Here is a 25,686-nt window from a genome sequence, read left to right as displayed (position 1 = left end):
ATAGAATACTTGTTTAAAATTTTTGATTGCTTTACAATGTTGTGTTGGTGTCTGCCATACAATAACATGGATCAACATAGGTATACGTATGTCCCTCCCTCCTGAACCTCCATCCCACCCCTCTAGGCTGTCACAGAGCACCGGGGTGAACTCCCTGTGTTGTTCAGCAACTTCCCACTAGCCCTCTGTTCTACATATGGTAATGTATATGTTTCAACATCACTCAACTTGTCCCACGCTCTCCTTACCCCTGCTGTGTCGACAAGTCTGTTCCGTACGACTGCATCTCTATTCCTGCCCTGCAAATAGGTTCATCAGTACCATTTTTGTAGATTCCATTCATATGTGTTAATATTCAATAATTGTTTTTCTGATTTACTTTACTCCATATGACAGGCTCTAAGTTCATCCACCTCACTATAACTGATTCAAGTTCATTCATTTTAATGGCTGAGTAATATTCCATTGTATATATTTACTCATCTCATTCATCTGTCTATAGGCATCTAGGTTGCTTACATGCCTTAGCTATTGTGAATAGCGTGGCAATGGACATCACATGCACATGTGTCTTTTCGTATAATGGTTTTCTCAGGGTATGTGCCCAGAAGTGGGATTGCTGGGTCATTTGGTAGTTTAATTCCTACTTTTCTTTCAAAAAGAAATCTCCATACTGTTCTCCATGGTGGCTGTATCAATTTACATTTCCCCCAACTATGCAAGAGGGTTCTCTTTTCTCCACATCCTCTCCAGCATTTACTGTTTGTAGATTTTTTGACAACAGCCATTCTGACTGGTGTGAGGTGATAGCTCATTCAATAGGATGTGTGTGCTAAAGTCGCTTCAGTCTTATCCAACTCTTTGCAACCCTATAAACTGTAGCCTACTTTGACTCTTATGTCTATGGAATTCTCCAGGCAAGAATACTAGAGTGAGGTCAATGCCCTTCTCCAGGGGATCTTATCTTCCCAACACAGGGATCAAAACTGCCATCTCTTATATCTCCTGCATTGGCAGGCAGTTTCTTTACCACCAGCAGGTTCTTCTTTGGGAAGCCCCATACAATAGGATACTTTATAGCTATTTAAAATCATGTTGCAGAAGAATAATAAAAACATGGAGTAATATTCATGTTATATAGTTAAACTAAAAATAACTTTTAAAATCAAATGAGTGGTATGATATCATTTGTGTAAAAAAAAAAAGCTTATAAGCCTGGGATAAAAAGATGAAAGAAAAAAAAAAAAGACTAAAAAGCACACATTAAAATGTTAACTGTGCTTTTTTCCAATGGAGTTTAGATTATTTTTGGCATAGGTGAAGTGCTTATAGATCCTCTGAAGTCAGCATTCCCAGATGAATGGTGTAGTATTGAAGAAAAAAGATCTAAAATCATAAAATCTATATTGCAAATTTTTACAATATGCTCCAAATGTTAAAGCACCAATATCCTTTTGCTCTGGTTTTCTCCTTGAGACACAACACATATGAAAGAAATAAAGGAAAATGAAGCCATTTTATTACCTAGTAAAATGCATTGACTTTACTGACATTTCTGTTAACAGAAACTAAGATTTAAACATGACTTTCATGCTCTCTCAGATCAGTCAGATCAGTTGCTCAGTCATGTCCGACTCTTTGCAACCCCATGAATCGCAGCACGCTAGGCCTTCCTTTCCATCACCAACTCCCGGAGTTCACTCAGACTCACGTCCATCGAGTCAGTGATGCCATCCAGCCATCTCATCCTCTGTCGTCCCCTTCTCCTCCTGCCCCCAATCCCTCCCAGCATCAGAGTCTTTTCCAATGAGTCAACTCTTCGCATGAGGTGGCCAAAGTACTGGAGTTTCAGCTTTAGCATCATTCCTTCCAAAGAAACCCCAAGGCTGATCTCCTTCAGAATGGACTGGTTGGATCTCCTTGCAGTCCAAGGGACTCTCAAGAGTCTTCTCCAACACCACAGTTCAAAAGCATCAATTCTTCAGCGCTCAGCCTTCTTCACAGTCCAACTCTCACATCCATACATGACCACAGGAAAAACCATGACAAGACGACTAGATGAACCTTGTTGGCAAAGTAATGTCTCTGCTTTTCAATATGCTATCTAGGTTAGTCATAACTTTGCTTCCAAAGAGTAAGCGTCTTTTAATTTCATGGCTGCAGTAACCATTTACAGTGATTTTGGAGCCCAGAAAAATAAATTCTGATACTGTTTCCACTGTTTCCCCATCTATTTCCCATGAAGTGATGGGACCAGATGCCATGATCTTCATTTTCTGAATGCAGAGCTTGAAGCCAACTTTTTCACTCTCCACTTTCACTTTCATCAAGAGGCTTTTGAGTTCCTCTTCACTTTCTGCCATAAGGGTGGTGTCATCTGCATATCTGAGGTTATTGATATTTCTCCCAGCAATCTTGATTCCAGCTTTTGTTTCTTCCAGTCCAGCGTTTCTCATGATGTACTCTGCATATAAGTTAAATAAACAGGGTGACAATATACAGCCTTGAGGTACTCCTTTTCCTATTTGGAACCAGTCTGTTGTTCCATGTCCAGTTCTAACTGTTGCTTCCTGACCTGCATACAGATTTCTCAGATCAGGTGGTCTGGTATTCCCATCTCTTTCAGAATTTTCCAGTTTATTGTGATCCACACAGTCAAAGGCTTTGGCATAGTCAATAAAGCAGAAATAGATGTTTTTCTGGAACTCTCTTGCTTTTTCCAGGATCCAGCAGATGTTGGCAATTTGATCTCTGGTTCCTCTTCCTTTTCTAAAACCAGCTTGAACATCAGGAAGTTCACAGTTCACATATTGCTGAAGCCTGGCTTGGAGAATTTTGAGCATTACTTTACTAGCGTGTGAGATGAGTGCAATTGTGTGGTAGTTTGAGCATTCTTTGGCATTGCCTTTCTTTGGGATTGGAATGAAAACTGACCTTTTCCAGTCCTGTGGCCACTGCTGAGTTTTCCAAATTTGCTGGCATATTGAGTGCAGCACTTTCACAGCATCATCTTTCAGGATTTGGAATAGCTCAACTGGAATTCCATCACCTCCACTAGCTTCGTAGTGATGCTTTCTAAGGCCCACTTGACTTCACATTCCAGGATGTCTGACTCTAGGTCAGTGATCACACCATTGTGATTATCTGGGTCATGAAGATCTTTTTTGTACAGTTCTTCTGTGTATTCTTGCCATCTCTTCTTAATATCTTCTGCTTCCATTAGGTCCATACCATTTCTGTCCTTTATCGAGCCCATCTTTGCATGAAATGTTCCTTTGGTATCTCTGATTTTCTTGAAGAGATCTCTAGTCTTTCCCATTCTGTTGTTTTCTTCTATTTCTTTGCATTGATCGCTGAAGAAGGCTTTCTTATCTCTTCTTGCTATTCTTTGGAACTCTGCATTCAGATGTTTATATCTTTCCTTTTCTCCTTTGCTTTTCACTTCTCTTCTTTTCACAGCTATTTGTAAGGCCTCCCCAGACAGCCATTTTGCTTTTTTGCATTTCTTTTCCATGGGGATGGTCTTGATCCCTGTCTCCTATACAATGTCACGAACCTCATTCCATAGTTCATCAGGCACTCTGTCTATCAGATCTAGGCCCTTAAATCTATTTCTCACTTCCACTGTAGAATCATAAGGGATTTGATTTAGGTCATACCTGAATGGTCTAGTGGTTTTCCCTAGTTTCTTCAATTTAAGTCTGAATTTGGCAATAAGGAGTTCATGGTCTGAGCCACAGTCGGCTCCTGGTCTTGTTTTTGCTAACTGTATAGAGCTTCTCCATCTTTGGCTGCAAAGAATATAATCAGTCTGATTTCGGTGTTGACCATCTGGTGATGTCCATGTGTAGAGTCTTCTCTTGTGTTGTTGGAAGAGGGTGTTTGTTATGACCAGTGCACTTTCTTGGCAAAACTCTATTAGTCTTTGCCCTGCTTCATTCTGTATTCCAAGGCCAAATTTGCCTGTTACTCCAGGTGTTTCTTGACTTCCTACTTTTGCATTCCAGTCCCCTATAATGAAAAGGACATCTTTTTTGGGTGTTAGTTCTAAAAGGTCATGCTCTCTACTAGTGAACAAAAACACAAACAGATTAGAAAGTTATCTGAAGGCAAACTTTTATTTTCCACTCTATTTCAATAATCACCATGTTTCTAGAATCTCTACCCTATTTTGATAATCACTTTTTGTTTTTGTTGTTGTTCAAACCCCTTCTTAATCCTCACCCGAATTCCAGTCTAAACACGTTTTACTACCTTGTAACCTCCTAAAAATCTTTTAAAAAGTGACTCATTTGGTTAATGAGAACTAGACACTACAAATTAATTTTGTGCTGTACATCTGCTTCTACTTACATGAGTAGATGGAAACTCTTTGGGGAAAGGTCTTTGACATTTTTCTTTAAACTAATTAGAACACTACATGCATAAATAGCTAACAGAGGAGAAAAAAAGCTATGTCAGTCTTTAGCTGGTTCCTTTAAAATTGTCCTAGAATATAAAAATCAATCTGCTACCTGAGATTACATGAGTAGATCTAAAATCTCACAGAATGAGGAAGATTAAATAACCCCAATTCTTAAACAGAAGCAGCAATATAGTTTTTAAAATGAAAGAACTGAGGCTAATTCATATTTTAAACTAAAACAAAGTTTTACACAACTGATTTCTGAGGTCTGCTGCTGCTGCTGCTAAGTCGCTTCAGTCGTGTCCGACTCTGTGCGACCCCATACACGGCAGCCCGCCAGGGTCCCCCGTCCCTGGGATTCTCCAGGCACGAACACTGGAGTGGGTTTCCATTTCCTTCTCCAATGCATGAAAGTGAAAACTGAAAGTGAAGTTGCTCAGTAGTGTCCGACTCTTTGCGACCCCATGGACTGCAGCCTACCACGCTCCTCCGTCCATGGGATTTTCCAGGCAAGAGTACTGGAGTGGGGTGCCATTGCCTTTTGACAAAACTCATGTCCTGGTAATCAAAAACACAAAGGACAGAGGGATGGGGGCGGGGAGGGGGTGTTTTCCCCTGAGGCCACGCTGGAGGAGCTGTAGTTGCCCTGCCTCAGCCCACCTCTCCCTGCTCAATAAAATGATCTTAAACTATAAAAAATACAAACACCCTCCCTCCCTGCAAAAAAATCCACATAAAACACTAATGGTGGAACCATCAGCTATCACTTTTGTTGTTGCTGTTTAGTTGCTAAGTCGTGTTTGACTCTTTTGCAACCCCATGGACAGCAGCCTGACAGTCTCCTCTGTCCATGGGATTTCCCAGTGTACTGGAGTGGCTTGCCATTTCCTTCTCCAGGGGATCTTTCCAACCCAGGAATGGGACCTGTGTCTCCTGCATCGGCGGGTGGATTCTTTACTACTGTGCCACCTGGCATATTGTTAAAAATAATGGGACTAATGGAAAAACTGAAAAATGACCAATAAATGGCCAATTTAAAAAACAGAAAAGAGATAATTGGACAAACACAAAGCAACAAGCTTAGTGCTCTGTTTAGACAAGACTTTGAAGCATCAAGTTGCAACATTCAAATAATACTTTGTCTTAGTAAAGAAAAAAAAATGGAAATGAAGGTTATTTGTAAAACAGATAGCATATCACATTTAACTTGAACAGTTTAAAAAATATTTAGAGATGTCCCAAACTACCTAATTTGGCAGAATTTTAAATCTCACTGTTCTAAACATAAATTATTGCTTTCTTAACCTAAACATTGACTTGTATTGCCCATGGTCCACTGAAAATAGATGTTAACAAATGAAATATGCCTCTAAGAATTAAACCTCACTGTTTCTGCAAAAAATGTTTTCATCTGCTAATGCTTGTGGTAAATAATTTATCACAATTTTTCAAATAGAAGTAGCTCCAAATACTATTTTTCCCAAGATATTTCCCCAAGGACTTATTACACAAAAATTTCAATTGATGTATAAATGGAGAAGAGGATTGCCCTCTATGTGGATGACTCAGTAGGGTACCAAAAACATCCATCTTACTAACGCTGACAGACTATTTACCTTCCTTCTGCCACTCTTTGGAAAGTGCTCTGAACCATAGTAAACCTCAAAAAAACCATTGGATTCTTTCTACTGCAAACGCTTTGAGGAGCATGACACGTTAAGTCCAAACATCTCAGTGAGAATGAGTTAGTCTTTTGAGAAAGGAAGAGCCATCCAATAGGAGTACACTGGACACAGATCACTGGGAGGCCAGGATTGAAAGGGAAAGACAACAGCAGAGAAAACGGAGGCAGAGGCAAAACAAACTTGTCCTACATGTCAATTTTGCCTTCCTCGAATGTTCTTTCTGAGCCATTCTTAGTCCCTGCCTCTCCTCGTTATATGCTAGCTGATCAAGAAACAGAAAGTGGATAAGGCAAGAGGGCAAGTCATAAAATTTTAATGCTAAAAAATATCACCTTGTTTAACAATCAAAAAGTTGACAAGTAATGATCCACTAGTTTTTGTCATGTAGAAAGCCTAGCAAGAAATCTTTGTAATGAAGAATGTGACAGGGACTTCCCTGGTGGTTAACACTGAGCTTCCAAGGCAGAGGTTACAGGTTCAATCTCTGGTCAGAGAACTATGATCCAGCATGCTGCATGGCCAAAAAAAAGAGAGAGAGAGATATGTGAGAATTTGCTGTAACTTAGTGTGCATTTAACTTTGTATTTCATAAGAAATCCTTTCATTTTGAATCAATGTCAATCATACAGGATGCTCGAAAAAAGAGTACTAAGAATTTTTGCTATTTGAATAATTTGGGAGTAAGTTCCTGACCTACTTACTGCCCCATTACCCTTCAATACTATTGTGTGTATTTCCTATGTACAAGGACATTCTCCTGTCTCACCATAATACAACCCATCAAGATGAGGAAACTAGCATTGATACATCACTACCATCTAATCCTTAGACCCTGCTCAAGTGTCGCCAAATGTTTCAGTGCCATTTATAGCACAAGGGTCTCAGTTCAGTTCAGTTCAGTCGCTCAGTCGTGTCCGACTCTTTGCGACCCCATGAATCATGGCACGCCAGGCCTCCCTGTCCATCACCGATGCCTGGAGTTCACTCAGACTCACGTCCAGCGAGTCAATGATACCATCCAGCCATCTCACCCTCTGTCGTCCCCTTCTCCTCCTGCCCCCAATCCCTCCCAGCATCAGAGTCTTTTCCAATGAGTCAACTCTTCGCATGAGGTGGCCAAAGTACTGGAGTTTCAGCTTTAGCATCATTCCTTCCAAAGAGTCTGCCTGCAATGTGGGAGACCCCGTTTTGATCCTTGGGTTGGGAAGACCCTCTGGGAAGGAAATGGTAACCCACACCAGTAATCTTGCTTGGAGAATTCCATGGACAGAGGAACCTAGCAGGCTACAGCCCATGGGGTTGCAAAGAGTCAGACACAACTGAATAACTTAAATTTTTTCATTTAGAATACATACTGAAATATTTTTAAATGAAATGTGGAAGATATTTTTTGCTGAGGGAAGTGGATGAGAGTATATAGTCCAGCAGTCAGCAAATATTTTTCTTTTTCTGGTAAGCTGCTAGATAGTAAATATTTTAGGATCTGCCTTTGCAGGCCATACAATCTCTACTGTAACTACTCATTTCTGCTATTGTGACATGAAAGCAAGCATAGACATTTAAACAAAAGAGCATAAATGTTCTGTGCTCCAATAAAACTTTACTTATAAAAATAGCCAGTAGGCTGGATTTAATATGTGGGTCATAGTTTCCCAACCCCTGCTATAAACGAAGCAAGATTTACCATGACAAATAATTATGAAGCTCAGTCATGGGTATATAGAAGTCATTACACTATTCTGTGTATATTATATACTTGAGTTTTCCTATAATAAATTTTATATAATAAAAAGTCAAAAAAACAACAGATGAAAGTTTGGATAAGAGAATGGGATAACCAGGTTTGTAATAAAATATACTACTATTTAAAATACACATTTTAAAGTATTCATAGTTTATTTTAGTGATCAGATTTACTGGCAAGAATAGAGGACTATTTTCTATTTTTGCTCTATATAATTTTCCTGATCATTTTTTTTTTAATGTACTGAACTTGAACATCTTGTCTATCTTTCAAGAAACTGGTTATTTTTTGTAGTGCACTAAATTTAGGCATACTTAATGCCACGAGATTTTAAAACCCATTTTATGTTTAAAGACCATCACAGAAAATAAAAGAGAAGCTTCACACAGGATTCTAGGACTCTGAGTGGCAAAGCTGTCGGAAGTTCAAGGTTCAGGGTATCTCCTTGCTCCAAATCTAAAGCTATGATATGTAATATGGGAAAGAAAACAATATACACAGCTTAGAAAAGAAAAAGACACTTCGTTTAATAAGATAAACATTTCTGTGAGCCAAGAACAGAAAAGAAATGCAAATAACAAAGTAAGGAGGTGGAGTCATGGGCTTGCAGGCCCATAGGTGGTGAAGAAGGTAGAAGCAATTGAGAGTTTGTATCCTTTTGAGGAACAGAGAATAAAAGTGCCCTAGATGAGATGGAGATAAGAGACAAGTTCACTGCCTAACAACTAGGAGCTGGGCTAGGTGACCCTCACTTACCCTGACCTCCTCACGAGGAATCTTTAAAAAGCTGCTGCTTACTCCGGCTTGGCACTACAGTCTTAGATAAGCTGTATATTCTTGAAGCAGAAGGACAGAAGGGCAGCCTGGCAACCAGTACCTCACATATTACCACACAGGATGTGTTAAATTCCTTGCCCCAATTCTTCTTCCCTCCTTGTATCCATATCCTACACCATTCTAACTCTGAAGTTCTTTACACAAAAGGGAGTGTACTTTTTCACACTTTGACTTTGGGCTCAGCAGTGGGACTTGCTTTGGCCACTGGGACACTAGTAGATGTGATGGAAAGCAGGGGTTTTGAAATGTGCTTGTCTAATGGAGAAGGCAATGGCAAGCCCACTCTAGTACTCTTGCCTGGAAAATACCATGGACGGAGGGGCCTGGTGGGCTGCAGTCCATGGGGTCACTAGGAGTCGGACACGACTGAGTGACTTCACTTTCACTTTTCACTTTCACGCATTGGAGAAGGAAATGGCAACCCACTCCAGTATTCTTGCCTGGAGAATCCCAGGGACGGGGGAGCCTGGTGGGCTGCTATCTATGGGGTCGCACAGAGTCGGACACGACTGAAGCAACTTAGCAGCTTAGCAGCAATGGGGTTTATAGGGCTTCCCTGGAGGCTTAGTGGTAAAGAATCCACCTGCCAATGTAGGAGACACAGGGTAGATTCTCGGGTCAGGAAGATACCCTGGAGAAGGGAATGGCACCCCACTCCAATATTCTGGAAAATTCCATGGACAGAGGAGCCTGGCAGGCTACGCCTATGGGGTTGCAAAGAGTCAGACATGACGTAGCGACTAAGCACAAAAGGGGCTTGCGCTTTTACATTTCTGTCACCTCAGTGAAAAGCTTTCCCCCAGGGTAGCTGCTACCCTCAACCTGGGACCCAGCCCGGATGAGTATTTGTGGAGAAGAACTGTTCTACTTGCACACAGACCTGTGATGTGGAGCCGAGCTTCTCTAGCTGACCTGTAGACTTACGAATGAAAAGCTTATTGTTACATGCCACTGGGACTCTGTGGTTGTTTGTTTTGCAGCACAGCTAGCTGATACGGAAAACCTAATACTGGGATGCTATTGTATTAAGAACGTAAAATATATGCTATTAGGGTAGGGAACAGGTGGCAAATGGAAAGAAAATTATTACAGAAGCTGGAAAAATGGCAACCTGTATTTGGTAACACTGCTGCCTGTGGTAACATGGAAGACAGGGTGGTTTCTAGGCTTATGTTGAAAGTTATTAGCATGTTACTTTTAGATCCATTTAAAAAGGTGCTGTCACCTTATTAAAGAAAGAGGTTAATTCAGGAAAAATAAAAACCTTGAAACTTGCAAAAATTTAGAGGGGTTTAATGGCACCCCACTCCAGTACTTTTGCCTAGAAAATCCCATGGACGGAGGAGCCTGGTAGGCTGCAGTCCATGGAGTCGCTAGAGTCGGACAGGACTGAGCGACTTCACTTTCACTTTTCACTTTCATGCATTGGAGAAGGAAATGGCTACCCACTCCAGGGTTCTTGCCTGGAGAATCCCAGGGACGGGGGAGCCTGGTTGGCTGCCATCTATGGGGTCACACAGAGTCGGACACGACTTAGCAACTTCACTTTCACTTTCAAAGAGCCCTGAACTTGCTTATCTGGAAAGCAAAGTTCTTTATTTCCAGCCAGGAAGAACCTCAGATTCAGCTTGGGGGAAAAATATAATTAAGGGCATTGCTGTAATTTCCTTTAGTAAGACATCTGAAAGAAGGTGATGCCTGGAAGATCCCCTCAGCGAGATAATGGGGCTTCTAGAAAACTTAAGGGCAGGATCTCTCAGAAGGCTAATGGGTGGAAGTTCCTTTTAATAGTTTAGTATGTCATGTCCCCAAAGGAATTATGGGTATAGCTTTGTAGAGTTTACAGAAAACAAATACATTAAAAAATCCATGTTTTTGAGAGAATTGTACTGGCAAAAAAAAAAAAAAAAAAAAAAAATCACCAGATAGGACTAAAAGAGAATGAGACTGAGATATAAAAAGACCTCTGAGCCAACAACATTTCATAGGCAGGAAGTAGCTGAGAAACCTTCTTAGCATCAAAAGGGGCATATTCTCCAATGTACTCTCTGGACGTGATCAATAACAATAACAGAAATCTAAACTTCCTGAGAGCATGAAATCAAGAGCAGCAGAGAACAGACTGGAGACCCACTGCCAGGGAGCAAAATTACGGTCTAACCAAGAAAAATGCCTTACTCCCAGAGTAGAGGGACAGGTTATATTTTCCCTAGGGTATTTCAGAAGAAGTGAATGCTAATGCCTTCTGATCTTCCCCTTTTTGATTAAGAGTATTAAATGCACCTAATATATCCTTGTTCCATCATTCCACGTGGGGTAAGGGTGAAGGAAAGATCACACACACACACAACACACATTTTAGTTCATAGGTTTCCAGATCAAGGAGAACCACATTCAAATCTGATATATATCATAAAATATTGGATTTTGATCCTGAGTTCATGATTGGATGAGGCTTTTGAGGGTCTTGGGTTAAGGGTGAGTTTGTTTTGCTGTGAGGCAGATATAAATTGCCTTCTTTTTCTTAAGGATTTTTTTTTTTTGATGTGGACCATTTTTTAGAAGTCTTTATTGAATTTGTTACAATATTGCTTCTGTTATACACACACACACACACACACACACACACACACATATATATATATGCCTTGAGGCATGTGGGATCTTAGCTCCCTAACCAGGGATCAAACCTACCCCTTGCACTGGTAGGTGAAGTCTTAACCACAGGATAGCCAGGGGAGTCCCTACCTTGTAACTTTGAAATTCCTCTTACAAAAGGCTAGTATACTTATACTTATCTGCTCCTTGTTTGGGGCTCAACTATGGATTTGCTTTGGCCAGTGAGGTATCTGCAGATGTTATATAAGCAGGGGCTTGAAATGCTTGTACAATGGGTCTTGCCCTACTGTGCTCTTGCCCTTATCAGGAGATGACCTCCCCCTAGAGAGCTGCTTCTCCCTTAGCCTGACCGCAACAATGAACACACCTGGAACTGCCCCAGCTGACTGCAGACCTGCAGTTTAAATCAGCGCTACCTCACAACGTGTGAGCGAAAGAAATGCTTATTGCTGTGAACTACTGAGCTTTTGAGGTTGTGCTGGCAATAACTAATGAACATGGGGGAGAAATTTCATATTGTTAGTGGAAGATCTGGTTTGAGATTGGAGAACCCCGGAGCCTCCTGGCCAACTGCAAAATCCTTAGATAGGGAGATGTAGGTAACAAAACCACTCTTCCCCAGTTAAAACGAACATGAAAATCAAAGCTCCAAAGCACATAAATCTACCATTAAAAAACACTGCCACAAAATCAATAATCAGAAAAATAATCTGAAATAATACCATAACTTAAAGAAAACAATGTTTCATATTCTCAGAGGTGAAGCAATACATACATTTTTCAAAAGAGTAAGACATTAGGAAACAAAATCAGACATGTTTCAATAATGGGTAAAAAGAGTAGAAAAATTAGAAAAACATAATCATTGAAATAAAAAACTTAATAGGCAATCCAGACTGTACACAGTCTTTATTTTAGAAGGCATTATGAAAAAATTACCCCAAAATGCAACAGAAAAGAGATATTTAAAAATGAGAACAGTTCAGTTCAGTCACTCAGTCGTGTCTGACTCTTTGCAACCCCATGAATTGCAGCACGCCAGGCCTCCCTGTCCATCACCAACTCCCAGAGTTCACGCAGACTCACGTCCATCGAGTCAGTGAGAAGAACTAGTGACGGTTTTGAGGGAGTATGGTTGTCAAGAACTCTGAAGAGTCTGAAATTTTACACTACTTGCAAAACCACCAGTTAACCTGCCACAGTCTCATGGATGCTGGCAGAAAATTCGAAGGCCCTGGGTCAGAGGCAAAGGACTTTATCATCCGCAGCGCAGCTGGCAGTCTGCACTGCCTCCTCTCACCTCTGAAGTGTTACAGGAGGGGACAGTGAGGGGCCCAGATGCATGCTGTGCACATACTTAGGTTTGTGGCAGAACTGAGGAACCTCAAGGTTAGGGAACCTCAACCTTTTATAAAGGGCAATAAGTCTGCCTGTCCTTTGCCCTGGAAGCAGACATTATTATACCGGACAGTAAACCAATCGCCTTTTGCTCCAGAAGGAGACTGTTTTCTAAGCCTGTTCACTGTATACACCTTCCTGAAGAGAGAGACAGTACCTCTGCTTGCACAAAGTGCAGACGTGGGAGCTCACTCATCACCATGTCTTCTCACAAGACTTTCAGGATCAAGTGATTCCAGGCCACGAAACAAAAGCAGAATTGTCCCATTCCTCAATGGATTCAAATGAAAACTGGTAATAAAATCTGGTACAACTCCAAGAGAAGACAGAAGAACCAAGCTGGGTCTATAAAAAGCCTCCGATATAAAGTGGCACACATGCTGTGTGTTAAGATCACTTGTGTATTAACCAACCAAGTCACAGTGAGAACACCACTACTGTCTGAACAGCCTATGGGGGAGAGGGAATGCTTGGCTCCTGATGTTTCCCGTTTCTTCATTAGCAGTCTATGAGGCTCAATAATGAACATGTGAAACTTAAAAAAAAGGAAATGGAGACTTGTAAGGGACCTATGGGAACAGTATCTTACAGTGAGTTACACGAATGTATGCATCTGTCAAAATTCTTTGAACCCTACATTTATGACTTGTGCACTGCACTGTAATTTAATCTCCAGAACAAGGCAAAGTGATCTTGTAAAACAAACAAAAGAAAGAGAATAAAGTGTGGACAAATTAAGGGGGGCAGAAGAGGTGAATTTTTTGGTTCTGGTGAATCCTTGCAAAGTAGATTTGGAAGGAACCAACCTGCTTTACCCAAGAGGCATCTGACTCCATGTTACAACATTTTTTCAAAATACATAATAATTAGACTAAGCTACCTAAGTGGAGGAAGTCTTCTCCACTTCATTGTGTCCCTTGAACCCCAAACCACTGAGTCATTCGCTTTTTCCTGCCACCTGTATGTAATGTTTTGCTTTCTTGCTTTCTTCATCTCAGTTAGGCTTCTCTATTTTTTTTCCATCCACTTTCTCAAGGGGTCATACAATGGAATAAAATTCTCTATTCATGCTCCATTTATACAATAAAGGTTTTACACTTCATTCTTAAAGAACAGTGGTTGAATTAAACAGTATATAAACTTAAATTAGAACATGGAATCATGCTTCCTGTGAATCCAAGCTCCAATATTTTTTCTTGTGTCCTAGCAGAAGTCAGTTCATCTCCTTGTGCTTTACAGTATTAATTTTATAGAACTGTCATGAGAGCTAAGTGGGAAAATATTTACCAGTGCTTAGAACAGTAGTGACATAGAGTTCGATATATGCTATTATTTTTAAATACCACTGAGATTTGTATGTAGACTGTTTAGTCTCTAATAGGAATGCAAAAAAACAACAAAAACATAAACTTGAAATTAAAATTAGCAGAACCTTTGAAAATGAATCTCATAGGTAGGGCCCCAGGTTTTAAAAAGGCATATAAGTATTAGAATATTTATAGAGAACATGGACTTTACAGAATCTCTAGTAGGAAACACACATAGGATCCCTTTATGTTATATCCAGTTGGACAAAAATTTTGTGCCCATTATGTGTAAACAGGATAGCTGGGCTTGAGGTTACAAAAACAGAGTTTGTTTACAAAAACTTATAATCTTATAGGGGACACAGTATCCTTTTTAGATTAAAAAAAAAAAAAAGCGGGGACAATAGTGAAAAGCAAACACACACACGTTGGGTTCTTTTCAAACTCATTCTAGCTTAAAAAATATATAAATCACACTGTGTATATAATTTTGTATCCTGCTTGCTTTCACTAAATATTACACATTATTCCAATGCTATTCCATAATTTTAGAAGGATTTCCTGTTGCTGCATAAATATACATTTGTGAAGCAGTGTCTGAATTCTTTGTTATAGCCATTGATATTTAGTGTAGAGATTAAGAGCATGGGTTTCGATGAAGACTGGCTACATAAGACAACCAGCTTCCCCACTTGTGATTTTGGAAAAGACGATTTCCCACTCATTTCTTTGAACGTACTTCAGCTTTTCTGTAAAACAGGAGTAATAGTACCTACTTCACAGGTTTTGAGACGTGTGTAAACCAATTAGCCTGGCAAATAGTTAAGAGTTCAGTAAATTTAGCTATTTTTCTAAGAAATAGTTTTAGACACTTTGATTGCTTCACCAATTTCCATTCTGTGTGTCTTATTATACAGGAGTCATACAGTTAGTGGAGAAGGCAATGGCATCCAACTCCAGTACTCTTGCCTGGAAAATCCCACGGACAGAGGAGCCTGGTAGGCTGCAGTCCATGGGGTCGCTAAGAGTTGGACACGACTGAGCGACTTCACTTTCACTTTTCACTTTCATGCATTGGAGAAGGAAATGGCAACCCGTTCCAGTGTTCTTGCCTGGAGAATCCCAGGGATGGTGGAGCCTGGCGGGCTTCCATCTATGGGGTCACACAGAGTTGGACATGACTCAAGGGACGTAGCAGCAGCAGCAGTAGCAGCAGCAGCATACAGTTAGAGATGAAGATTAGGCATTGATTTACTTAAATGAATCAGGCTAATCCTACCCCTCCAGCCAGTGACTGTTTCAAGTAAACCATGCATATCCTAAAAAGTCTATGGCATTTGTATGATCACAAAAACGGACAAGCAACCAATAGGTCAACAGATCTCATTATGGCCCTGTTAAGCTATATATTAAAGTAATGGTTTTGATTTTTAAAGCAAGCTGCTTTTTAATCGAAGGATAACCTACATAGAAATGGTAAATTGTTCTTTGGACATATTATTTGTACTTTCTAGAATTCTTAGGTTTGTATCTGTATTTCTGGGTGAACTCAGGGGCTATAACTTTGATACTAAATTATCTAAGTTTTGGTGTCAGATAAGGTCAATCCTGGAGAAGGCAATGGCACCCCACTCCAGTACTCTTGCCTGGAAAATCCCATGGGCGGAGGAGCCTGGTGGGCTGTAGACCATGGGGTCCCAAAGAGTCGGACTGAGCGACTTCACTTTGACTTTTCACTTTCATGCACTGGAGAAGGAAATGGTAACCCACTCCAGTGTTCTTGCCTAGAGAATCCCAGGGACGGGGCAGCCTGGTGGGCTGCTGTCTATAGGGTGGCACAGAGTTAGACAGACTGAAGTGACTTAGTAGCAGCAGCAGCAGCAGCTAGGTCAATCCTATCTTTATTACTTTTGCTTCTAGTGCTGCAGGTTTAATTCATTCACTCTGAGTGACCATCAATTTGCCTTTCAGCATTACATATTATCCTCTATTTTTGCTATTTTCACTGTATTTTACTGTACTTTTCTTGACAAAATAGCTGTTTAGAAGAGTTTTTCAAAAATTATTATCCAGGTGCTTGTGCTTTTATTATTTTCTGGGCTTATTATCCTGTGATCAAAGAACATGCCCTGCACAACTTCCGCCCTTTAACGTGCACTTCAGGGAAATCTTGAAGCTCCAAGGACCGCTTTCAGCTTTTACACTCCACTCAGATGTGATATTATGTCCACCACATGGACAACAAACAACGATCCATTTCATTCCTCTGGGAAATTCAAGGAAGCGCAAAGGATCTAGGCTTAGTGTAGAAAAGGGTGATTTCCTTGCAATTTGTCTTTAGGACAAACAGGCTGAAAAGAACAAGTTTAAGGATTTTTTCCCCCATGTTGTTTTTTATCTTGTGGTTAAAAATTCTAAATCAGCTGGTATTCAGAAGTTATCTTTCTGGGTCTCCTCTGCTGGCTTTGTTATTTGTCACTACTACTATCTGATCAATTTGTAAACTATCTTATTTGAGAAAATGTAATTCTCATCACCATACATATCTTTTTTTTAAGAGTAATTTCTCCCTTCTATTTGATTAGTGTTACCATTCACAGACTGTTGTTATTAAGTCTTCAGCACAATCTCTAAGCCATTTTTGTACTTCTGTATTTTAATCCTGTTATCCTGCATATAAATATTAAGGTTTGCCATCTTCACTACTGAGTGTAACTATATTAGTGCGCATGCTGTTATTCAGCCTTATACCTCCTCCTGTAAATTGTACTCTGGGATACTTTTTGTGTCACATGTACATGACAAGATTTGATTTAAAAGTAAGTCTCTTGGAAGAGACAGTTGCATTGATTTCAATACTCACCAACTCGTCTTTCCTCGTTCTTTTATTCTGAATTTTGATTCATTCTGGCAGTGTATTGATTATATTCAAGTACTTTTTTCCTATGTAGTACTTTCTTCCAAATGAGCAAATTATTTCACTTTCTTTTTAAAATTTAAATGATCTAAAAGTTTTGATCTTAAGTGCTCCTTTTTAATTTTGTCTCAGTTTCATTCATGTCTTTTTCAAGGACTATGACGAGACATTATTATTAATTTTATTGTTACCCACCTTGACAGATTTCACTGTTAAATTTACACTTAATTTTCCAAGTAAAAAACACATTTTTTCTTTACAAAAGAATTTCTCACTTCATTCTCCACCCCCCACAAAAAAAGGGAAATTTCCATACTTTCTTGGCCTTCACTCAAAGATTATTTAATAAATTGTGCTTTCAATATTAGATTTACAATAATTATCTGTATTACTCTAACAGTTGCATTGATTTTAATACTCACCGACTCATCTTTCCTCATTCTTTTATTCTGAATTTTGATTCATTCTGGCCAACGTGTTGATTATATTCAAGTACTTTTTTCCTATATAGTACTTTTTTCCAAATCAGCAGTACAATGAACATCACGGAATCCTTTTCTGTTACCTTCACATCTGGAGTAAAGAAATCCTGAACTACACAACCCTATAGACACTGTTCCATTCCAGCTGGCATCTAATGTGCAGATGAAGATCTTCAGACCTGAGCCCTTTTAAAAATCAAGGTTTCTTCTATTAAACTATTTTTCTGTTTAATTCATCTTGCCTTCTTTGGGAACATCTATTAGTCAAAGGATAAATCTTCATTATCAGCCTTTTGTAGCTCCACCTTTTCTCTCAATATATTCATGTGTTGGTGCTTTTGATTTATTGTAATTTATTTAAGTTGCAGAATTCCTTAGAGGAGAGCTTATTAAGCACAGTTTAGAACACTGATGAAGATGGCTTTAATCTGGTTGATAACAAGTTGGGGGGAACCCTTCTTTCTTCCCTTTGCTGGTTCATGAGAACCCATAAGATTCTGCAATCAGTGTCATAGTTACTGTTCTTCATTATGGGTTAGATTTTCTCTCATCTGTGACTATTTGCTATTTCTGACACAACTTTTAATTTAGCTTCTCCCTATCTTTTCCTTCTTTCTCACTCTTCTCGTGTTCTTGTCATCATAATGCCCTGCTGTACCAGAGCAGGAGCTGACGCAGGTATTTTCTAATACTTCCTGCTTTAAACGTATTGGATGGATACGGAAAACCCTTCCTTCTAAATGCCTCAGGCTACTGCTGTTCTCTTACACTGCAGGAGTGTCTGTTTCATTAGCCTCATGTTGATACTATTTAATACATTAAGAAACCAAAACTTTAAATGATGTGTAGGACAAATACAAAAACGCATAAAACATAAAAAGCACAACTCAAAAAGCTTATCACAGTTATCACCACACTGATCGAGACAGACAAGATTACCAGTATACCATAAGCCCCCTTTTATCCCTCTGTGACCCGTCTCCAATTAATTCTGCTTAAGTTTTGTTTCTGAACCCTTTCACAAGTGGGAATGAATCATATAGCATTTTCTTTTGTTGGTTCCTTGGTCAGTATGTTTATAAGATTCATCCAAATTAATACATGTAGCAAACAAGTTAGCTCATTTCCTCACTATAGAGTACTTCACAGTATCCATTCTGCTGATGGACATCAGGGGTTGCTTCTACTTTGAGCTACCAATAAAGTTCATGTCTTTGGTACATATATTTTCTTATCTTTTCTGGATACACACGTTAGCAGTGGAACTGGTGAGTTGAGGGTAGATGTATGTTTTAACATTAACAGGTATTTGTCAAATATTTCTCAAATGGTCGAACCAATTTACACTCCCATCAGCAAGTTATGAGAGATCCTATTGCTCCACACTCATACCAGCATCTGGTATTGCTGATACCTTAATTTTTGCTGCTCTTACCAGTGGAGGGGTATCTTACTGTGGTTTTAATGTTTCCTTGATGACTAGCATTACTGAGCATTTAACTGATTTTAAAAAGATTCAACTTACATTAAATGTCAAAGTAAAAAATGTTTTAATGAGAGAATGTTTTAATGTTTCTTCACAAAGACTAAAGAATTTACCCAATCCTCCCTTCCTCTGCCAAAAGAAGACAACTGCAATCCTTTCTTGGCCTTCTTTTGTCAAGTGCCAGTAGCGTAAATCTCTTGCCCATATCTCAATGAGGACACATTTAGCCAGGCTGATTTCAGAATTGGCAGACCACAGGGACTGCTTTAAGCTCTTTCAGAGTTCACTAAAATGCTGATGTAATATCCAGCACATTGTCTGAAATATCAGGCCCATTCCATTTCTCCAGGAAACGCAAGGATGTCTGTAGATCTAAGCTTAGGGTGGAAAAGGCTAAGGGATTTTCATGCAATAAGACCAAAGTTCTTAGGATAGAGGATGAGTGTTTAAAAAAATCCTGCTCTAAGTGTTCTAAATCTGCTGATGGGCGGAAGATCTTTCTGGGCTGCTTGCGCTGCCTTTGTCATTCAGCACTGCTCTTCTGGTCAAAGGTGGGATCTCTTCCACAACTCTCTCCACCCCATGGTGAATGTCAGCTGTGGTTCTCTTGGTTAAGGAAAAGCTCCAAGACGGTGCGGCTTCAGGGCCACTAGTTAAGAAATGCAGAATGAAAGCCTTTTCTGATGGGACTCTCAATAGCTATCTTAAATTATTAGTACAGCCTTCTTATACACAAGTTAATAAGGAGTGTTAGAAGGTGGGAAGCTAAGGTATCATCTTGTTTTACGTGACAAGTTGTTTCAATGTGGGATTTGAGTCGGCTATTAAATAAAATCCACATCGTTACTGCTTTATAGTAAACATTTCTCCTAGTATCTACTATTCTTACCAATGTATCTACTTATCTATTCAAGTTTCTATGAATGATACCAATTTTTTTTCTTAAATGTTTTCAAGGGTATTTTTGCAGAAAGTTGGGAGAAGGGGGTTGCAAGTTATTTGTTTACACAGCCTTTATTATTTTATGTTCTAGATGAGGAAACAGGCCTCAAAAGGCCGTTGATATCACACATGAAATACACTCTTGGGAAAACTAAAGACAAAGATATTAACAAGACTCAGAAAACATGATACATTGCCATATTACAAGTAACTGAAAGCTATTAAACAGAAACTGCGTATTAGTTCAGGCACACTGCTAATCTTGCAGGATGTTGTAAGATCTAATTCCATCCTATTTATTATTACTTACTTTGAGTCACTGCAGTAACGTAAGACTGGGCTGGGTGAAAGATGGGACCACATTACAGTGTCTACAGTTTCCAGATTTGGGGTGTAAGTGGTAGAAAGTGAACCCTGCTGGAGTTCTGATGAAAGGATTAAGCCAATATTGGTACTAATGGGAGATGAACCCTCACAGGAGTTTGCAATGTAAAGAAAAGATGGGTACTCTCTTCAAGTATACTTTTTCTTTGCCATTGTTGGTCCAATTTTGATACGGACAAAGCTGGTCAGTCAGTCAGTCCCAGTGCTCTCCTCCACTACTGCAGGTTCTTCCTAAAGCCAGTCCTACAAGTAACAAATTGTGATCCCTTCTCGGCTGCTGATGCCATGCTTCAATCATGTCTGACTCTGTGCGACCCCATAGACGGCAGCCCACCAGGCTCCCCTGTCCCTGGGATTCTCCAGGTAAGGTGATCCCTTCTCTACCTTCCCCCAAAGTCAATAGACAGTTACGGTTCTTAAATTACTAATGCACTAATGTGGAAGAGGAAGAAAGTTTTTTTGTGCTTAACTGGGGCCCCAAACTAAAATAACGAGTTTGTCCATGATGAAAGGAAAGGATGTATTTTAATATATCAGATCTTCCTGTAAAGTAGTAGATAACTCTATTTAGATGACTTTAAATCTCTTATTTTAGCATTAAAAAAAAACCCCACAAGAATAAAAGAAACAAAATCCCTAAGAACTCTGTGCTAATAAATGCTATGACCTATAAATTACTAATACTGGAAAACGGTAATATCTGAACAAGAAAATTACTAGTAACACCATTTACCTACAAGATCAGAAATGGAAAGAGAGGCAGGCAAGTTCAGAGTGTAGATTAACAGGAATATCTGTGAGTAAGCACTGTGGTTACCCTACTGTACCCAGCAGTTTCCCAATTACTTGTGAAAAACAGTACTTGCCTTTTCACACATTCCTGACTTTTGCATCTCAAACACCAATGACTTTCCTTAAACAGTCTGCTAAGGCCTTCCTCGCACCACTTCTGCAGCAGTATGGTCGGAAAGGCAGTTCTAGGATGCCACAGGAGCTGCAGTCTCGGTCAGCTTGCAGGTTAGCTAGCTCACGTGGACCTGGACGTTTAGACAGTGGCTACAATTCACATACGACGGCCACTGGACTTTCTTTTCCTGTGAGAATCCACTTGAGTGGTTCTCACAGGACCTGTTAACTTTCTCACAGTGTAGTGGCACCTGCATATTCTCCTGAGGACAATTCTAACTAAATACAGCATGGTCATTGTAATGAATGAATTGCAATTTAATATTTTAACTAAATGTTTCTGTTTGACCCCCTAGCAATACCATACCTTCAGTTCACAGGATCCACTGTTCTTGAGTTACTGTTTCTAGAAAAGGAAATAATGCAATCCATTTATTAGAATTCAGATTTTAAAATGGAACTTCTTACCTAGTAAGGATGACCATTATGTTTTCTCTCTTTACTGAAATCGTATGTAAAAATAAGAGCCATGACTTTTACTAGAGCTTACCACTCACATATGGAGGAAATAAAACTTGCATGTGGCTGTAGTGTTGGGTGAAAAGGCTGTATAAATATTTCACTTGTTTCTGCCTTCACTGATATTTTGTTTTATGCGTTCATAAGAAGTTATTGACAGGTAAACTGCACTTAACATATCAAAAGATTTTTGGGGTGCACCAAAAAAACATTCATAAAATAAGATTCACTTTAGGATTGTAGTAATACTCACATATGTAGACATGATTTCTGTACCCTTGTGATTATTCTACTTCAATTTTTTACATACTGATGACATCACCTTCAAGCTCTTTGCCATTTAAAAAGAATGACACAGATTTAGGAACTTCTTCAGAGCCAAAATCTGATTCACTTATTAACATAATTCAGTTCAAAATAAATGTAAACAGAACATAAAATTAGGTAGAAGCTTTGAATGACATAAAGCAAATAATTACCATCCTTCAGAAACATCGAAAAACATATGCCAACAGGAAAAGGCTGACCTGACATTTTGCTATTTGTGAGATGGCTTGTGCTTTTCAATTTCTTATGGTAATTCATATGTATTGATAATAAATTGAGGGAAAGCAGATGCTTAATTCTAAAAAATGCTCGAGGTAAACAACTTGGCAACTTCTCAGTGTCTTACTTTTACAATAGTCCAACCTAAGGTCCAAATATGGAATCTCTTTAGGTCAGTATACCACAAAGTCAATGCCAATGACGCAGAGTCACTCAGAGGCCTTGTCAAAAAACCCAACCCAAACCTAACAGAATCAGTGTACCTGCATTCTAAACAAACACCTGAGGTGACTCTTGTAGACACCAAAGTTTAAGGACCACCGCTCTAGACAATACAAATTCTAGCACGTCAGGCTCAATACCTTAGATACCATTGGAATGCCGCACTTTCTGAGTGGCGATTTCATCACCACCTAGTGGTTAAGGTCTCTCATTTCTATTTTCTGTTCATTAATATTGAGTAGGTTGAGAACACATTTCTGAGAAGGGTAAAATTTTTGAGTAATAATTCCCTTAGTATTTTGTATTAATTTTTAATCTAGGGTTGGATAAAAAATTTTTTAAAAAAAGGTATAAATAAAACCACACCATAACATATGAATAAAAAATAGTTTATATTCCAGAAGAATCTTTCCTAAAAATTACTCCTTCTAATACTAGTGCCCTGTTTGCAGTATGCCTCTAAAAACACTTAATTCACAGTGCAAACTATGGTCTTTTTTAGAGTTACAGGGCTGGGGTACACCAGCAAATTAAAGGCTCTGGAAGCTTCATGGTCAAAAAACCCTGTGAACTAATAATAATTGAATTTCCTAAATATACTGGACCATGAAAATTTCTTTCCAAAAGAAATACTTATTGACTTCTTTCAATACAATAGTGTTTCAAGGAATATAGCTTGGAACATGATGCTCTAGAAGCAGCAAATCTGAGAGCTGCTTTCAGTATTTGATCGACCATAAAAGATCTGACAATGAATTTACAAAAAAAGTCTGATCAGGATTTATTTTAAATGTTATTTATTATGCAAACCATATATTTGAAAGAGAAGTTTATTGATCTATATTGCTTAGCATTTTCTTTGAAATAAAAAAAAAAACTCATAAAAACCACATTTTGTTGGCAATTTTAGTAACCGACGTATGCATGGTATCAAAATGTCTATACATTTTATTCTTATACCAAAAGTGCAATTGAGAAGTAAACATTTAGGTGAAGACATAAGCACTAGATTATTAAATGTTATTTTTTAGGTTCTAGAATTTCCTCATTTTAAGAAAAATGTGACATTTTGGCTTTTAAACTTTTAGGGATCAACTGCAAGAGACAGGAGAGTGGCAACAAGGCTAAATGACTGAGAGGATTAAGATTAAATGCACATGGAAGCCAAAGTAAGGATTATTCGCTGAGGCATGCAATTGGGAGAGAAAACGCAAGACTCAAGTCACACTGTAAAACCAATGAAGTGTTTGGCAGGCAGAGAACTATTATACCTTTTTTATTTTTTTAAGAATTTATATGAAGAACTCAAAGAAATAAACATAGACAAGGCACCTTATTGCAATCACGACTGTTTGCTGGAACTGGCTGCTGCTCCTGCTGCTGCTAAGAAGCTTCAGTCGTGTCCGACTCTGTGCGACCCCATAGACAGCAGCCCACCAGGCTCCCCCATCCCTGGGATTCTCCAGGCAAGAACACTGGAGTGGGTTGCCATTTCCTTCTCCAATGCAGGAAAGTGAAAAGTGAAAGTGAAGTCGTGTCCGACTCTTCTCGACCCCATAGACTGCAGCCTACCAGGCTCCTCCGTCCATGGGATTTTCCAGGCAAGAGTACTGGAGTGGGGTGCCATTGCCTTCTCTGGCTGGAACTGGCTACCTCACCTTAAATGAAGAACAGAAAACTTGGAGGGCTGGAGGGTATATGATAGCTCCCATGTGAACAAGTAAAATAGCAAGAAGTCAGGTTTTATGTCAATTATGAGGATTAACCAAACATGCAATGGACTCAGGCAGTAGGGAGGTTCCTATTTTTACATTATTTAGATTAACCATCTGGCAGGAATATCTGGGGGAGAATTCAAGCATTAATCGAGTGGTAGAGCTAGGTAAACTTCAAGAACCAATTTAATTCTAATCTGTGAAGATGGAACTTCATGTGCAGTAAATGAGTTTGGAATGAATAATCTATTGGCAATTAATCCCTAACTCTCTTCAGAAGTTTTTCATTTCTAAAGACATCACTGGCTTTCTTTTTAAAATATGGCCTTTGGCTAAGAGAAAGATACTTGGTTCAATTCTTGTTCAGTATGTCTTGCCTAGGAAGATAAGACAGGATATTTTCTTATCTAAATTTGTTAAAATTACTGATTCAAAAAAAGGATTTTAAGTTTTTAACAGAGAGATGTCCAAGTATGAAATATATTATTACGCTTAATGATTTTAATCTTTTCACTGTTTTTAATTTAACTCAGGATGTGAGAAGCATGAGGAACCAATTAAGTGGTATTTAACAACTGTATACCACTTAATGTCTTTTTTAAGGTGCCAAACTCTCAACTTTATACCTTTTTTGATACGTATCATTCATCTCAAGAGAAGATAAAATTTTTTTCTTGGATTTTCAAAATAGAAGCAGAATAAGTTCCTAATTTTTAATCTTTTTTTTGAAATGACTGTTCTTCCTATCATAGTCTGTTCTGAAAACTGCTTACACGTCATATTTTTGGAGCAGCCATTGCATTTTATATTTATAAAGGAAAAATGTCCACTTACCAAGGCTACTGGTATTTATTTAAATTATTATCAACAATAACTTAAAATTTTTCCTTATCACCTAAACTGCTGCAAATCTTAAAATCTTAAAAGATCTGTACAACATTACCAACAAAGTATTCTGGTATAACCACAAAAAAAGTATAAAAATATTTCTAATGATATGTCTTTTTAGCCCTTGCTTCAGAATAAGTGTAAGGAGCCAATCTACATGTGTAGATTGAGTAGCAGTTACCATATTTCATTGAATCTCAGATGCAACTGACTGAAAAAAGCACCTTTATGTTCCACTAAGAAAGAAAGGAAAAAAAAAAAGCTGTCAATTATTTACTGATTGATATCATAATATTTCCAATTTCAGAAGTGTAAAAATGTGAAAAAACGTGCATCTCAAAATCAATGAAATGTCATTTAATAAATTTCTAAACATTGTCTATTAAGTTTTTCTCATTCTTATCTTTCACATAAATAAGGCATGATTTAGTTAACCAAAGGAAACTTTATTTCTGCCACACGTAACAACATATTACTCTAAGAAACAACTACTATATTAGTTTTAGCATTAATGTGTGGTTGAAAAACACATGTCAACAATCCTACTCCCCAGACAAAACAATGCTGTGTACAAACTATCAGGTATGTGAAAAAAAAGCCGTCAACTGTCCACAGGGAGTGCGTCCAGTCACATTTTCAGTCAGTCAGCTGAGGAGTACGTCATTATTTAGTCTTTGTTCTGTA

General features: G+C 38.8%; 1 protein-coding gene, 1 long non-coding RNA gene and 1 pseudogene across 5 annotated transcripts in view; 2 read left to right on the top strand and 1 right to left on the bottom strand.

Moving 5' to 3' along the window:
* Positions 1-6,387: 6,387 nt before the first annotated feature.
* Positions 6,388-25,686, bottom strand: part of RBM45 (RNA binding motif protein 45) — a 36,220-nt gene continuing 16,921 nt past the window's right edge. Inside the window, exons 10-11 of one of the 3 annotated variants that reach the window (XM_086360157.1) lie at positions 21,480-21,518; positions 6,388-6,601 (exon numbers count right to left, since the gene is read on the bottom strand). The gene's annotated coding sequence lies outside the window, so the exon portion shown is untranslated. Of the gene's footprint in view, positions 6,602-21,479; positions 21,519-25,427; positions 25,682-25,686 lie in introns of those variants that run through there. The other 2 variants (XM_086360164.1, XM_086360153.1) reach the window with 2 other exon arrangements.
* Positions 12,889-14,694, top strand: LOC147378637 (large ribosomal subunit protein eL39-like; annotated as a pseudogene). Its single transcript, XR_015148281.1, has one exon. The product of XR_015148281.1 is annotated as a large ribosomal subunit protein eL39-like (transcript).
* LOC147378636 (uncharacterized) lies at positions 20,431-23,649 on the top strand. Its single transcript, XR_015148290.1, has 2 exons — positions 20,431-20,569; positions 23,488-23,649. It is a non-coding gene; the product is annotated as an uncharacterized LOC147378636 (long non-coding RNA).

Source organism: Bos grunniens, chromosome 2 (genome assembly GCF_055505025.1).
Source record: "Bos grunniens cultivar Pamir isolate PY7600 chromosome 2, Bosgru_T2T1.0, whole genome shotgun sequence".
NCBI lineage: Eukaryota > Metazoa > Chordata > Mammalia > Artiodactyla > Bovidae > Bos > Bos grunniens.
Note: the sequence above shows the minus strand (reverse complement) of the source record. Positions and strands in the feature narration are given on the sequence as shown.